The sequence below is a fragment of the Arachis ipaensis genome, chromosome B03, assembly GCF_000816755.2.
Source record: "Arachis ipaensis cultivar K30076 chromosome B03, Araip1.1, whole genome shotgun sequence".
In the NCBI taxonomy this organism is placed as follows: Eukaryota; Viridiplantae; Streptophyta; class Magnoliopsida; order Fabales; family Fabaceae; genus Arachis; species Arachis ipaensis.
Genome location: NC_029787.2, coordinates 128,662,650 through 128,679,600, shown reverse-complemented (window position 1 = coordinate 128,679,600; position 16,951 = coordinate 128,662,650). Strand labels below are relative to the sequence as shown.

At 32.5% G+C, this 16,951-nt stretch overlaps 1 long non-coding RNA gene across 1 annotated transcript in view; it reads left to right on the top strand.

The window, feature by feature from the left end:
• LOC110270425 overlaps positions 1-10,965 on the top strand; it is a 24,828-nt gene extending 13,863 nt beyond the window's left edge. The window contains exon 2 of the long non-coding RNA XR_002359934.1: positions 10,661-10,965. This is a non-coding gene — a long non-coding RNA (uncharacterized LOC110270425). The remainder of the gene's footprint in view (positions 1-10,660) is intronic.

The following is a 16,951-nucleotide window of genomic DNA, read 5'->3' as shown; positions in this document are numbered from 1 at the left end:
CATGATGTTTTAAATCATTCAATATTTAAACATTCTTTCCTGAAAATACTTAAAATAAAATCTCATTACTATTGCTTAAAAATGAATGAAAGCAACATTGGTGTTAGAAACTCTTGAACATTTGTGATTTGATAAATAAATCTTATTGTTATTGAATTTTCGCTTGCAATTTATGTATAAATAGGCCAATGAATTATAACTCAAATGACATAGTCTCCTCCATATTCAAAAGTTGTGAGTTTGAGTCTCTCTATCTTAAAAAAAATTATGCATAATTAGCAAAAATAAGAGTTTAAATTTTTTCACTAAAAACATTGTATCCTAAATATATAATAGTGTTAGCATAAAAGTTCGAAAGCTTTTGACTATGATACATAATTATTGACACAGAAGTACTTTGGTCAATTAAGTATAATCTGAGTGGAAAGAAAATGCATAAGGTAACACTAATCAAAGTGTAAATAACAAATAGAAAATAGATTAATTGTTAATAGAGATGAATGTGAAGGATATTACTTGACTATCAAAATACAGTAAAAATGTTGGTGGATAAATTTAGAGAATAAATAAAACAAAATCGTGGATAAGAGACTAATAACCATCCACACATGTTTCTTCTGTATAAATAAGAGGGTCAAAAAATTTTAAAAAGGCTTTCATATGTCAGATCACACTAAATCTCTTTTTGGTTGACATAAAGGAAGGATACAGAGTACTAAGTATATGTGAGTACCAGTACATGTGAGGGTGTAAACTCTGAAATCATTTTATTTTCATTATTTATTTATGTACTTTTATTTTTCAATTTACTTTTATTCTTTATTTAATGTTCATTTATCTGAGTTTGTTAATTAATTTGCATTCTTATATATCTTAAAATATTTTAATGGCATTCTCTAAAGTTCTTTTAGTTTAACGCTAATTTATAGAATTTCATTGTTATTTGTTTAAGACTCCTATTACTTTATTTTATTTTTTTTACCAAAGATATAAGACTTGAATCCGCAACCTCTTAATTGAATATTCGGAGACTATGCCATTTGAACTATTACTCATTGGCAGACTCCTATTACTTCATTGCTTGCAAAATTATTTTCAATGCGATAATTCTCGAGTCAAACTTATTTTTATAGAAAAATTGTATCTATTTTTTGAATTGAAATTCTTGATACAAATTTAATACACACTATATCGATATTAAATAAAAATCAAGCGAAACAATTTGTAAATAGGATATTTTTTATTTAAATGAAGGGCAAAGTATACTTTTTGTCCATGAAGTTTGACAAAAGTTTCAAAAATATCCCTAAGTTTTATTTTGTTTCAATTTTGTCCCAAAAGTTTTCGATTTGCATCAAATATACCCTTAGTGGTTAATTTTTCAAAAAATTTAAGACCAATTCAACAACAATTTCATAAAAATAACCCTCAACACAAGCAAATTAAGTATCATTTTCATGCATTATTGTTAGATTAGTCTTAAATTTTTTGAAAATTTAGCCGTCGGAGGTATATTTGATGCAAATCGAAAACTTCTGGGACAAAATTGAAACAAAATAAAACTTAAGGATATTTTTGAAACTTTTGCCAAACTTTAGGGACAAAAAATATACTTTACCCTTAAATGAAAAAATCCTTAGTTTTTGGTTATTTCGGGTCACAATTTCAAATTATGATAAAGTAATTAAATTTTTAGTGGGTGAAAATTTTCGTGCAGAAATTTCATGCTAATCCAATTAAAACATAGTTTAATTGTTAAATAACATTCGATCTCTATCACGAGAAATGAATTTGAATTCTTCAAAATTGAATCTGCGAATCATCAAGTCTATAAATTATAAGGTAGATTGCAAGTGACATAGACATTTATTATGACAAAAAAATTTGTGTTGTGTTTCTCAGCTTTCTCTATTTAAGTTTGAATCCAGAAAATACAAAATAGAATAACCTGTTAAGCTTGTCAAACAATAATTTAACCTTAGGTGAGTCTCACCTTTGAGCTTGGTATTGCTATTCTTGACTTGCCTTTCAGAAGTTACTTATTTTTTTTTCCATTTTTTTTAAATTATAGTAGCTATATTTAATAAAATAAAAAATACTTTCAATAAATAAAAGTTATAACAATAATGTTTGATGTGTTTTTAAAAAAATTATATTTATTAATATATAAAATTATATTTATTTTTTTCTTAAATTTATTTTATAAAACTAACCTTAAAAATTATCCATATCTAACTTCTAAAAACTAAAGTACAAACTACAAACACAATAACTCTTTTATTTATGAAAAATAAAATATTAATATATACTCATGGTACTACTAGAACTTGAGAAGGGGATTTGAATCAAGTTGAATTCAAAGATGAAGTTCTTTTATTCTATTTTTGTAGAAGTTGATTATACAGAAAAAAATTTTCTTTTGTCTCTAAAAGTAGAAATAAACAGAGAAGAGAAGAAGAGAATGGGGCTAGTATGTATCCTGGTTCAGTTTTTTAGTGCCATGAAACTTACATCCAGTCTCCACCACAACCATGGTGAAATTTTCACTATAATCAAACTGATTACATACACCAATACTAATGAATTACAACCTAATTCATCTAGTATCAACCACTAAGTTTCTACCCAAGTCTAACCACCACCAAGTACGGTTCCAACTTGGCAAGAAAAACTAAACCTTAGTTCAACTAAAACAATTACACAGAAAATTCTTTTGACTTTTCTATGCTTCTTTCTTGCCTCTTTTCTCTCATGGCTTTTTCAATTTTTTTCTCACCATGAATGGCCTTTTTCTCAATTACAAAAAGATAACATTAGATAGCCATAACACTAAAATTTTAAATGAAGCAAAAAATTGAAGGAAAATATTTCAGCTCAAGTGTATGAGATGATACTCAAGTGTTACTCTATTTTTCCTTGTTTTCAAATGTTGATGTGAGGCTAGCTTTATAGTATGAGTCTCTCCCTTCAAATTGCTTCATTGCCTCTTCATTTTCCTTGCTCATTCTGCCCGTTGCTGCTGTCTTCCTTGGCATGCAGTCCTTTTTCATTTTGGTCCACTAACTCTGCTATTCGAGGAGCTACTCCACCGTCTCTGCTCTTTTGAATTTGTTCTACTATTTTTCTGCTATTCTTTGCATGTTGTATTTGCTCTCCCAACTTCTGAATTTCTTTGATCTTCTGTTGTCCTTGTGTCCTTGATAGTGTCCCAATTGTCCCTCATTCTCCACAATGATGCCAAATATCCTTCTTGCTTTTTCTTTTTCCTTTTGGCAAATAGCATAACCTTTTTTCTTTATGTTTTTGGTTCTAATTTATTTTCATAGGTATTTGGGCTGGAGCCTCAATTTAGTGTATTGGTGATTTGTTGAAACAACATAAATTTGGACTGAGAGATAAAGTATTGGACTTGCACCACTAACACACACATTAAATCAAGTTTGGACTTTTAATCCAATAAATATTTGTCATCATATATGTGCCAATAATCACTTCTAACTCAACAATCTCCTCCTTAATGACAAACATGATAAAAGAGGATAAATAAATTTAAAATTTAATTTAAATGAGTTGAGAACACTTCTCTTTTATAATCATCCGAACTGTATGTGAATGAGTAGTGCTCCCCCTCAATGTTAGCATTGCTCCCCCTTTAATCATGACTTCCCCTCAGAATGGAGAATACTCAAAATAGTCAATAACTAGTAACATAGCAATGTAGCATAGCAACAATATTACAGAGCAAATATTCAATGGATGTAGCGAGAAAATGAACTCATGAACACATAAGACAAAATATGCATTAAACATTTAAAGCCTAAGTCTCTTTTTCTTTTTCTCCCCTTTTTGTCATCAAGGAGGAAAAACAAAGAACCTGCAAAAGAGTGTTAGAGTCACAGCAGTAGCAGTCATAAGTGGCAGTCAATGCAAAGTATTAAGGTGCATATAGTCATCCAATATAAGCAAAATGAAGAAAGCCTAACAAGTCTCTAAACGAAGTTAGAGATAGTTTGAAATGGCTAGATCAGATATGAGATAATCTAGGCATCAGAGTTGGAGTCATCTAAGGCATCATCATCCTCATTGTCAGTAGTGTTGGAACCAACCTCAACATAATTTTTGAGAATGCGAATGCAACCTTTGGTCTTCTTGAGTGTCGTTTCTTCTATTCCATCAGCTCTTTTTCTTTCAGCCCCAAAGTTAATGAGAATATCAGTCAGATTCACAAACTCTTGAAGCACATCCTTCATGATACTAGTTGAGATTTAGATTTTGGCAAAGTTTGATTTTGGAATCAGGGGAACATTTCTCTATTTTGGATCTTCAGTCTCCTCATTAGTGCTTCGACGCTTGCTTGCTATTCTTTTTACTGCACCACCCTCTTTTATGTAAGAATTAAACTCTCTAGAAATTTTAGCCCCAAAATCAACATTATAATATTGAAAAAATTTTAGTGAGCAGTATGGTATAAGGTAAAGCATTTTTCGAACGAACACATTCATGCATGTGCCTTAACAAAAGATAAGCAAATGAAATGGAAATTTTAGATAGAAGAGCAAATATAACCAGTGTATCGTAGAATGAAACGCGTTGAAAATAGGCAGAATAATGTGATTCACAATCCTGTGCAATTGAGCACGAACTGGACCAAGTGACTTGTCTTCAAGAAGAGGAATATTGACACAGACAGCCCCTAGGGCTTCAAAATAGGACACATTGATTCCCTTTTCCTGGTAATCTAGGACTTTGAAGCAAATGAAGCAATCCTTTTTTCTTTGTTGGACATGTTACTATAGAACTGTCTCACAAGATCAGGGTAGACATTTTCACGAATAGAGATGACGGGAATCCATCATTGAAAAGCAAATATAGACATAAAGTTCAGACCATTTTGACGAAGATCATCAAGATTGACAAGTTTAGGAGGACAGATAAGTCGATCAATGATGTCTTTGTAGAAAAACATATGGTTTATGGAGTTGTAATGACAGAAATCATAGGAAACTTTTGGAAAATCATCATAAAAAGATTTGTAGGCAATGCGATTTGGAAGCCTTGGTTAAGAAATAGGACGAAGTAGAAAATCATTTACTGTACCACGACTAGGGTGAGTAGAAGAGGGAGAAAGCTCTTCTTCTTCCTTGCTAATGGGCCGTTTGCCACGAGAGAAACTTGGCTGAGATGGAGTTGGTCTAGGAGCCACTCTAGGGTGACGAGCAGTGGTTTTGGTGCGAGCCATTCTTTCAGGATCACTGTTAGGAGGAGAAGATAAAAGAGAGTCGTTTGGAGAGGGAGATTAATAGGAGTTGATGAAAATGGTAGTGGAGGGAGAATAACGAGAAGTTTGAGCACCACTATGAGTACCTTTACGAACGACTCTCTTCTTGCGAGTCATTCTTATAAATCACTGGTCAGTTTGCAGAAAGAGGAGAGTGGGGAGTATGAATAGAGAGAGGTATGAGTGAAATGGTGCATGTAGTGGTGCATTAATATAGACCTAGAATAGTACAAAGGTCTCAGTTTAAAAATATTGAAAATTTGAAAAGAATTGATTTTTACAACTGTAACCAAATGAACCATATTTTAGAAAATGCATTTAAAAGATATAATAGTGAAAGCAAGTGCTTTTTTTTTTAATGCAAGTCCAAAGTAGGTCCAATAAAATCAAACACATATGGCTTATTCAAGAATAGAGAAACAAACACAAGGAGTCCACAAAATCTGATATGTTCACAAGGGTTCTAAGTAGTGACAACTTAAATAATGAAGCCCACTCATCATCTGCCTAGAATTATCTCATATCGACCTGTGAGATAAAACATTCAACCAGATCATTAGAAAGATCAAGAGAATTTTGATGAATCAATAATATCCAATATAGTGTGCAATTTACAGAATCTCTCTTCAATCAATGGTTTAGTGAAAATATATGCTAGTTGATGTTCTGATTTAACAAATTAAATGTCTAAATTTCTATTTTACACATGTTCTCTTATAGAGTGAAATATAATTTCAATGTGCTTTGTTCTAGAGTGAAGAACAGAATTTTTTGAAAGATTTATATCACTCATATTGTCACAAAATAATGGAATATTAGAAGCATTCAACTTGTAATAAGCCAATTGAGTTTTCAACCACAATAATTGAGAGCAACATGAAGAGGTTGCAATGTACTCAGCTTCGACAATGGACAAAGCAACGGTTGCTTGCTTCTTGCTTGACCATACATTGAGAGATTTTTCAAGAAAGCAACAAATGCCACTAGTGCTTCTTCTATCAATTTTATTTCCAACAAAATCTGCATCACAATAACTCACTAATTGAAAGGAATCAGTTTTGGGATATCATAAACCATAATTAGTGGTACCAAGTACATATTAGATGATTCTTTTCACAGCAAGAAATTAGATTCCTTAGGCTTTGATTGGAATCTTGAGCGTTGGAATCTTAAGCACACACTAACACTTTGAATGATATCAGGACTTGAGAAAGTAAGATACATTAAGGAATCAATCATTTCTCTATATCTTGTCTCATCTATATCTCTAGCATGTTCATCTTTGTCTAGCTTGAAGTTTGGATGCATAGGAGTTCCCATAGGTTTAGCACAGTCCAGCCCAAACTTCTTGACAAGTTCTTTGGCATACTTTTTTTATGAACAAAGATGTCCTCTGCAGTTTGCTTAATTTGCAACCCTAGAAAAAAAGTGAGTTCTCCCATCATGTTCATGTCAAATTTACTAGTCATAAGCTTAGCGAAATTTGCACATAAATCTTCATTAGCAGAACAAAAAATGATATCATCAACATACACTTGCACAAGAATAAAATGATCATTGGAATTTCTAATAAATAGAGTGGTATCAGTGGCTCTTCTTTAAAAATTATTTTTCAATAAAAATGAGTTTAGCCCCTCATACTAAGCTTTAGGAGCTTGTCTCAAACCATACAAGACTTTAGCTAGTTTGAAAATATAATTTAAAAAGTTTTTATTTTCAAATCCAGCAGGTTGAGCCACATAGACTTCTTTATCTATTATTCCATTTAGAAATGTACACTTTACGTCTATTTGGAATAGCTTGAAGCCACAATGAGCCACATAGGTTAAGAGCAATCTGATGGCATCCATTCGAGCTACAGGTGCAAATGATTCATCAAAATCAATACCCTCCTCTTGATCATAACCTTGAGCAACTAATCTTGTTTTGTTTCGGTTAATGGTTTTATCTTCACCCAATTTGTTTCTGAAGATCCATTTTATACCCATGACTTTCTTTCCATTCAAATCAGGCACAAGGGTATAGACTTTATTCTTTTCAAATTACTATAATTTCTCCTCCATAGCCAAAATTCAAGATGGATCTACAAGAGATTTTTGTATATTTTGAGGTTCAATTTTAAGATGAGGGCTATATTATTTGATTTGGCTCTTTTTAAGGATGATCTTATTGTCATTTCTTTGGAGGGATAACCAATTATGAATTTCTCTGATAGTTTTTCAGAAATTTTCATTCTCTTGACCTTTTTCAGCTATGACAGGAGATAACTGCAAATTTTCTCCTGCAGAATTGTCATTCTTAATGCTTTCAGGTGCTGCTTCTTGTGAGCTTGAGTTTAAATGTTCTAACTCAGCAGTCTTGGTCACTTCAATTTCAATTTCTGGACTTTCATCAATGCAAACACTAGGAATAATGTTAGATTCATAGAATGAGATATGTATAGTCTCCTCAACAGTCTTAGAGTTCTTGTTATAGACTCTATAGGCCTTGTTATTTGTGAAATAACTAAAAAAATACCTTCATGTGTTTTAGGATCAAATTTCTCTAAAAATTTTTTTATGTTCAGTATAAAACACTTGCAACCAAACACACGAAAATACTTGATATTAGGAGAGAGTGTCATTTCCAAAGTTTATAGGGTGTTTTCTTCAAAAACTTTCTTATGAGAGTTTGCTTTAAAACGTAACAAGCTTTATTTACAAATTCAGCCCATAAGAATTTGGGAACATCATATTCACAAAATATAGCTATAGCTATTTCTTGTAAATTTCTATTTCTCCTTTCCACAATCCTATTTTGTTGTGGTGTTCTAGGACAAGAGAAGTTGTGTGATATGCCTTGTTTATCACAAAAAGATTCAAAATGTTAGTTTTCAAACTCTTTACCATGATCATTTTTAATTGAAACAATTTTTAGATCTATTTTGAATTTTCTTGCTGAATTTTTCAAAAACATAAAATATTTCATCCTTATGAGTTAGGAAGAACACCCAACTAAACCTAATATATTCATCCATAATAACCATTCCATAGCCTTTTCCTTCAAGACTGAGTCCTAGTTGGTCTAAACAGGTTAAGATGCAATAATTCCAATTATTTCTTAATAGAGACATCTTCTTTGGGTATGAAAGAAGTTTTTGTTTATTTACCCATTTGACAAGAATTACATATGATATTTTTATCAAACTTAATGTTAGGAAGACCTCTTACAAAGCATCTTTTAACAAGTTTAGAGATTCGGAACATGCTAGTGTAAACCCCGCGAAATAAATAAATAATTAGCCAATAAATTAATTATTATTCAAAAAAATTAAGAAATTAAATTTTATAGTTTACGAAAGTAGAAATATTAAAAATACAAATTTTGACACTAATTTTAAAGATTTTGCCTCAAAATTGGGCCAACGAATCGAAACGGTCGAACCGGCCCAAACCGGGCCCAAGGCCCACCAAACAAATATAAGAGCTCAGCCTCTTGTCCCTTCTCTTTCATTTTTACATGAAGGGAAGAAGAGTAACGTTAAAAACCTAAACCTAACGTCTCCGAAAATTCAATCGTCCATAACTTTCAATTTGGAGCTCCGATTGACGAGCCGTCAGCGACCACGTGTTCGTCTCAAAATTCGCTTTAATTCTATTCAAACAAAGTGATAAGAAATTTGTGTTTCTTTTCCAGTTATTTCTCTCCTCAATTTTTTGGGTTTTGAGTTTGGGTATTGAAGAATTGAATGATTTTTATAGTTTAGGTGAACTCTAGCAGCGGATAATCACTGAGTTTTGTCCAATTGATCCGTGAGTAAGGTAAAAACCTGTTGAACCCTTATGAATCATTGAATTAATGAACCCTATTATGATTATAGTGATATTGTGTGAATTAGATTGTGTTATGGTTGATTTGGAGTTCAATTTGGCGGCTTGGAATGAAATTCGAGTGATTAAGCTTGAGGGATTGACGTTTGAAAACTTGGAGCTTATAAAAGGAGAGGTTTTTGAGGTGTTTCGAGTTTAGAGAGGAATCAAATAAGGTATGATTTTGGTTTTTCGTAGTTAATATTTAATGTCACGTGAAAACTTAGGCTCTGAGACCTTAAGATAGGAATGAATTGAATGAATTATTGATGAATTGTGAATATGGTTTATGATGTGTGTATAAAGGATGAATAAATTTGTATGTGTTGGATTATGACTTTGATGGGTATAAAATAATGACGATTGTTGATGTGTTGAGGATTGATGGTGAGTTTGTGAAATTGAATTGAATGGATTGGTTGAGAGATGTGAGAGTCGATTTTTTAAGCAGTTTGCTAGTGAAGTTAGTTGGTTTTTGAAAAAGATTTAATATTGAAATTGGTTTGATTTTAAAATAATTTGATATTAGGAATGATTTGAATGACTGAGAGGTGTTTGGTTTGGTGGTTGAGACCTTTGAAGGGTGGCAGAAGTTTGAATTTTAGAGGAGATGTTACCGAAATTTCTATAAAAATTGAAGATTTGAAATATTATTTTAAAAAAAGAAAAGATCATTATGTGGCTTATATATTTTGAGACATTGTTGACCCTCTATCGCAAGAAGTGACCAGACACTTTAACTTTCCGGGTTCCCCATGGGCATGCATATATATAAATTTGAGTTTGAGATTTTTCCATGAAATTATATTATTGAGCTTGAAGTTTGAATCCATGGAATATTATTGAGCTTGGAGTTTGACTGCATGGAATATTATATTATTGAGTTTGGAGTTTGACTCTATGGAATATTATTGAGCTTGGAGTTTGAATCCATGAAATATTATATTTGAGCTTGGAGTTTGACTTCATGGATATTATTTTTGAGCTTGGGGATGCACGCACAGAGGGACTGTCTAATGGTTAGCTACCAAGACATGTCAGGTTAACTATATAACTGACAGATGAGACTCATCAGCCACAGGACAAGTATTACATCATGTGCATTTGTATGTTTTGCTTGGGTGTGCATTGTTTTAGTTTGCTTAATTGCTTAACTCTGCTTATCTGCTACTTGCTTTACTTGTTGTAATTTCACCTCTATCTGTATTTTTCTTGTTTGAATTGTATGTGTATATTTTCTGAGAAATCCCTCTTAGCGAAGGTGTGAGGGGGTTGTTCCACTGGTGATTCAGAGGATTAGAGGAGATAGAAAGAGACGTGTTAAGTTAAAGTTAGATTTAGAACTTGAAATATCTTAGATAACATACTTAATTTCTGGTTTAGTTGGATCTTTAAGCTGAAATCTGAGTGTCATAGTTCTAGAAATGCCTTTGGCTTTTTCGGGACCTATTATATTAACTATGCGGACACCTTTACCATGCTGAGAATTCTCAATTTTTATTCCATACATATTTCTGTTGTTTTTCAAATGCAGGTCAAGAGGCACCTCGCTGAATGTCTAGAGTTCCCTGTGCAAGCGAAGTTTGGTTTTTCTGGGATGCTGTACTTTGTATTTATGCTATGTATATATGTATATAGATTCTTCTCTGTATATATTTTATGTTTGTCCCTCCTAGAGGTTGACTTAGAGAAACAGGTATTTATTCTGTATTTTGAGTCATATTTTGAGTTGTATATATATATAATTAAATACTCTGGTCGGCCTTAGCTTTGCAGGTCGGGTCTGGAGCTTGATATCTGTATTTTGAAACTATGATCTGTATATTATATTTTTAGCCTTCTTTTGATTTTACCTATCCGTTTTACGATTAACCATGCGAGTGTGACATGATTTTCTGTTTTCCCTTTTGCTTAGCTTTTTCTTCAAGGCTCCTAATTATAAATCCTTTCAACTATATTTATATACGTCTTTTCTTTTAGAGGTCGTAATACCTCGTCACCTCTACTTTACGACTTAAGCGTAAGGCTCTGTGTGGTAGGATGTTGCACTAGCATGTCCTAATTTCTTATGCCACATCCATTTTTCAGAATGAGATCATAGACATTGTTACATCTTTTTGCAATAAACAAAACAGCCTCGGATTTTTCATTTATGACTCTACAATCTAATTTCCTAAAAGTTACTAAATATCCAATGTCACATAATTGACTTATGCTCAATAGATTATGCTTTAACTCATCTATTAGAAAGACACTATCTATGCAAGTAAAAAAATCTTTGCCAACCTTATCAATTGCAATTCTTTTACCTTTACCATCATCTCCAAAAGTGACAAATCCTCAATCATATTTGTTGAGTTTTATGAAGAAGGTAGCATTTCTGGTCATATGTCTTAAACATCTACTATCAAGATACCACATATCCCTTTTTTTCTTGGATGTAAGGCAAACATGCATGTTCTTCAACTAACCTTAGGTATCCAAATCTATTTGGATCCTCTTATGCGAAATCTTTTTGGTTGCCAAAGAGCATTATAATCATAAATAACTTTATACAATTTGTTATCACCAAAAGACCTTAGAAAAATGAAGAATTATTGAGGAACATGACCATTTCTATTGCATTTATAGCAATGGTTCCTATTTGCTGATTTTGAGGCTTGCTGAAAATTTTGGGCTTAACATTCCTGGAAGAAGAAGCTTTAGATTTTTTAAAAGTTTGTTTAAAAAACACACTTGATTTCTTTTTGAATCCAAGTCCAGATTTTTCAAAACTAGATCTTTGACAAGCAAGTAATTTGTCAATATTTTGTAAACTTTGAACAAATTTTGCTAGGTCTCCATTAAGATTCTTAATTTTTTGATTCACTCTTTCATTTTTAGCAATTAAATCAGTAGAGGCTGAGATCAAATGCTTGAGTTTGAATTTGTTTAATTCATCTCTTAAAGCATTATTTTCTTCTTTCAAAGATTTTTTATACAAGCTTCAGTTGCCTTTATCATTTCTAATAAAAATTCATTTTCACCTCTCAATACCTCATTATCTTTCTTGCACTTAATATATTTATCAAAAAGTTTCTTTGAGTTCATTGTAAAATCTTTGATAATATAGTGCAGTTTATTAATGGATAAATCAGAGAGATCTATCTCATCCATGTCCGTGTGATCAGCCATCAAGCACATTTGAGCCTTATGATAATAATTTTCTTCATCTTCTAAATCAAAATCATTTTCCAAATCTTTTCTTGTTGTCATCATCACCTTCTTCTTGTCCTTCCTTAATTTTTTGCCTTTCTTCAATTGAGGATAGTCGGAGTTGAAGTGACCCGACTCCTTGCAGTGGTGACAAGTAAACTTGAATTGATTCTTCTTGAAATCTTTAGATGAAGTAGTTCCTTTGCCTTTACTTTTAAATCTCATTAATCTTCTCATTTTTCTTGCAAAAAGTACCATCTCTTCATCTAAAATGCTGTCATCATATTCCTCTTCTTTGGTTATCATTCTTGACTTCAATGGTATATTTTTTTTGTCATCTCTATCTTAAGACATGTGAGTAGTTTCATAGACTAGCAACTTGCTTCTTAGCTCATCATAGGTGATTTTAATCAAATTATTCCTTTTCGAGATGGATGTACTTTTCACTTCCTACTTCTTTGTGAGACTCCTCAAGATCTTTCTTACTAATGTTTCTTCTGAATAGCTCTTTCCCATGACATCCAAGTTGTTGATGATTATTGAGAACCTTTCGAACATCTGATCAATGCTTTCATTCTTCTTCATGATGAACATCTCGTATTCCTTCATCAGCATGTCTATTCTTGTCTCTCACTTGTTTGGTTCCTTCATAGGTGAGTTTTAACTTGTCGCATATTTTTTTGACAGTTTTGCACCTTTAAACGTTTTTGTACTCATCAAAACTTATCACACAGTGCATTAAGTTGATTTTCTTGGTATTGAGTTCAACATTCTTCTTCTCTTCCTTTGTCCACTCATTGTCTTCCTTTGACATCACATCTCCATCAACATTTTGCTTTGTTGGAATATCAGGTCTATTGACAATAATCTTTCAGAAGTTGTAATCGATTGATTGCACGAAGATTCTCATTTTCTCTTTCCAGTATGAGTAGTTGCTGCTGTTGAAGTAAGGAGGTCTATTGTTAGACTGTCCTTCGGTGAGCGTTTATGCCATGATGCTAGCACTCATGTTGTTGGCCATGGATCTTTACTTCAAGCTGTGGAGCTTGACTTCTTGAGACTAGACTCTTGATACCAATTGATGATACTGCTAGAACTTAAAAATGGGGTTGAATCAAGTTGAATTTAGAAATGAAGTTCTTTTACTCTGTTTTTTGCAAAAGCTGGTTATGCAGGATATTTTTTTCTTTTTGTCTCCTACACCAAAAATAAACAGAGAAGAGAAGAAGAGAATGAGGCCATCATGTATCTTAGTTCGATTTTCTAGTGCCATAAAATTCACATCCAGTCTCCACCACAACCATGATAGAATTTTCACTATAATCAAACTGATTACATACACCAATACCAATAAATTATAACCTAATTCATATAGTATCAACCACTAAACTTTTATCCAAACCTAGCCACCATCAAGTGCTATCCCAACTTAGCAAGGGAAACTAAACCTTAGTTCAACTAAAGCAATTACACAGAAAATTCTTTTGGCTTTTCTATGCTTCTCTCTTGCCTCTTTTCTCTCATGGCTTTTTCAATTTTCTTCTCACTGTGGATAACCTTTTTTTCAATTATAGAAAGATAATATTAGATAACCATAACACTGAAATTTCAAATGAAGCATAAATTTGAAGAAAAATATTTTAGCTCAAATATATGAGATGATGCTTAAGTGTCACTCTATTTTCTCTTGTATTCAAATGTTGATGTGAGGCTAGCTTATGAGTCTCTCCCTTCAAATTGCTTCATTACCTATTCATTTTCTTTACTCATTCTGTCTGTCGTTGGTGTCTTCCTTAATATGCAGGTTTTTTTCATTTTACTCCACTAATTCTACTATCTGAAGAGATGTTCCACCACCTCTGTTCTTTTAAATTTGTTCTACTGTTTTTCTGTTGTTCTTTGCATGTTATATTTGTTCTCCTAACTTTTGAATTTTTTTGATCCTCTACTGTCTTTGTGTCCTTGATATTGTCTCAGTTATTTCTCATTCTTCAAAATGATGCCAAATATTCTTTTTTTTGGGCAAATAATAGAACCTTCTTTTTTTTTATGTTTTTGGTTCTAATTTATCTTCATAAACATTTGGACTGAACAATTTAATGTATTGGTAGTTTGCTGAAACAACATAAATTTGAGCTGAAAGATAAAGTATTAAACCTATACCACTAACACACACATTAAATTAAATTTGGACTTTTAATCCAATCAATATTTGTCATCATATATATACCAATAATCACTTCTAACTCAACATATACTTTTTGAAAAGTATATAAAGTTCCCTATATCCGATTTACCAAACTCCAAAGAGGCATATACAGCAATCAACTGATCTACAATGATTGTTTATTATTAACCCTAACATCTTGAGCTTTAATTTAATGGCAAACCCGTTGTAAATAAATAATTAAATATGATGATGGCAATTGCATCCAACCGCAAACATACATGATCACATGTAAACCTATAATTTTTTGGAAGTGAAAGATAATTTGGAATCATTACCCCACTTAAGCAAATTTTTTAACCGCGAGCCAATGGCAGCGAGTATTGACTATTGAATGATGTGAACATACTTAAAAGGTAGAGAGAGGCCAATGGCAAATGGACACGTAAGCATGGAAGTGTCCAATTTTTAAATTAAAAAAAAAAACTAAAGACCATAAAAAATTTATTATTTTTGACATCGCTTAATGTGATAATCTAATAAGATACTTTATGTAATATTTGATTGATATTTATGTCTCATTGAAATATAGATATAATAACATTTGCGATTTGATTTGATAAGATACAGAAATTTTTTAAGAATATAGAAGGATACGAATAGACATAAAGACACTAAATTTATGTACTTTTAATTTAGTAAGACACTAAAATATAACTTGTAAAACACTAATTTTTTACTTTTTTACTATTATTCAATTTTTAAATTTTCAAAATTTGTCCTCTTATCTCTTTAAATTTTTCTTTTTTTTCTTTCTCTTTTAGATCCTACAACCAACTCTTCCTTTCTTACTTATTACAATCCTCCTCCTTCTGTCTTCCTCAACTCCACCAATAGAAACTCAATTGTTGTCTCTTCCTTTTTCTCTGACGTTGCCGTCCAATTTGTTGTTCGTCGCCGCATTACTCCACCTATTCATGGACGTGCATTTCTCTGCATTCTGCCTCATCGTCATCGTCGAGGCTGCCCCACCGTACTCCCCTCTTCCTATCTCTCTTCCACACTGTCCTTATCCAGGCTCTACCTTCTAGATCTACTATGTCTTTCTCTCTTTCTCTCAATTTGTCTTTTTTGATTCTACTTCCATCTATTTTTCTCTAAGTAGTTTTCTTTGTCGTTCTCTTTTTTGCTACTTTCTTCTTCTAGTTTTTTGCTTCTTTCTTGCAATTATCTTCTTCTTCTTCCTCTCTTCTTTTGGGCTCTGGTTTTTTGTTTTCTTTTGAAAAAAATGCACATTTAGTTTTTTGTTTATGTGAATTTTGATTAATCTTTGATAAATTTTGGGATTTGATTTTTTATTTTTTTAAAAATAATTATATATTTAATATTTGAATGATAATTTGAGATGATATTGGACGAAACAAAAAATTACTCGAAGAAATAAAAATTCAATGGTGATGACATGTAGTGTCTGGAGTGATGGGTGTGTAGTAGTGATGGTAAAATTTGTGGTTGAATGAAGGATAATTCAATCTTTTTATTTGTATGTCTTGTTCATTATTCTTGCCTAACACAATACACAAACACAAATATTTTATGCCTATGTCTTTAATGTTTGCGTCTTTGTGTCTATATCTTATCCTATATATCAATCAAATAGAGCCTTATCTCATATTTTTAAACATGAGTAAACTACCATTTCTATCCACAAAAGTTGAAAACGCTGACATATCTACTCATAAAAGAAGAAAATTACCATATGTACCCATGAGATATGGGTTCTGCACAACAAAATTATCAAAACACTAAAAAATCACCCAAAATCCCTAAATTACCCTTATATTCACCACTTTTCTTATCTCAAATTCCACCACCACCCAAACTCTTCTTCACCATCACTCTCATCCCCAACTACCACCATCACTGCCGCCATCCAAAATCCACAAGCTTCCCATACGACCTCCCTCCACGCAGCCTCTCTCTCTTGACCCTCCCTTCTCTCAGTCACAGAAGCAGCCTCACTCACCATAATCAAAACATTCAGAAACAAAAACTCCAAATTTACAATTAGAGCTTCTGGATCTGGTACCAACCTCCCTAGATGCAGAATCAAGCTCTCTGGACAAAGACGGTTATGGGTGGCATAAAATAGACTCAGCTGAAGAAGCCGACGATAGAACCCCTTTGAATACCAGTGTCGCGCGACGAACGGCCAGCAACAATGTCGTCGTAAAGGAGAAGTGGAGCAAATAATGCGAAAACAAGTTCTATTTACCTTGATGGAGCAGTAATGGGGAAGGGCAAACATCTCGGATCCGTGGGTTCCGACGCAAACTTCTAATCGTGGCTATGCTACCACCACTCAACGGCGGCCTTTTCTTAGGGCCGGAAAGAAGAGACGCGAGGCCACGGATGACGACGACGCCACCAGAGAGAACAATAGCCCGTAAGAGAGAGAGAGAG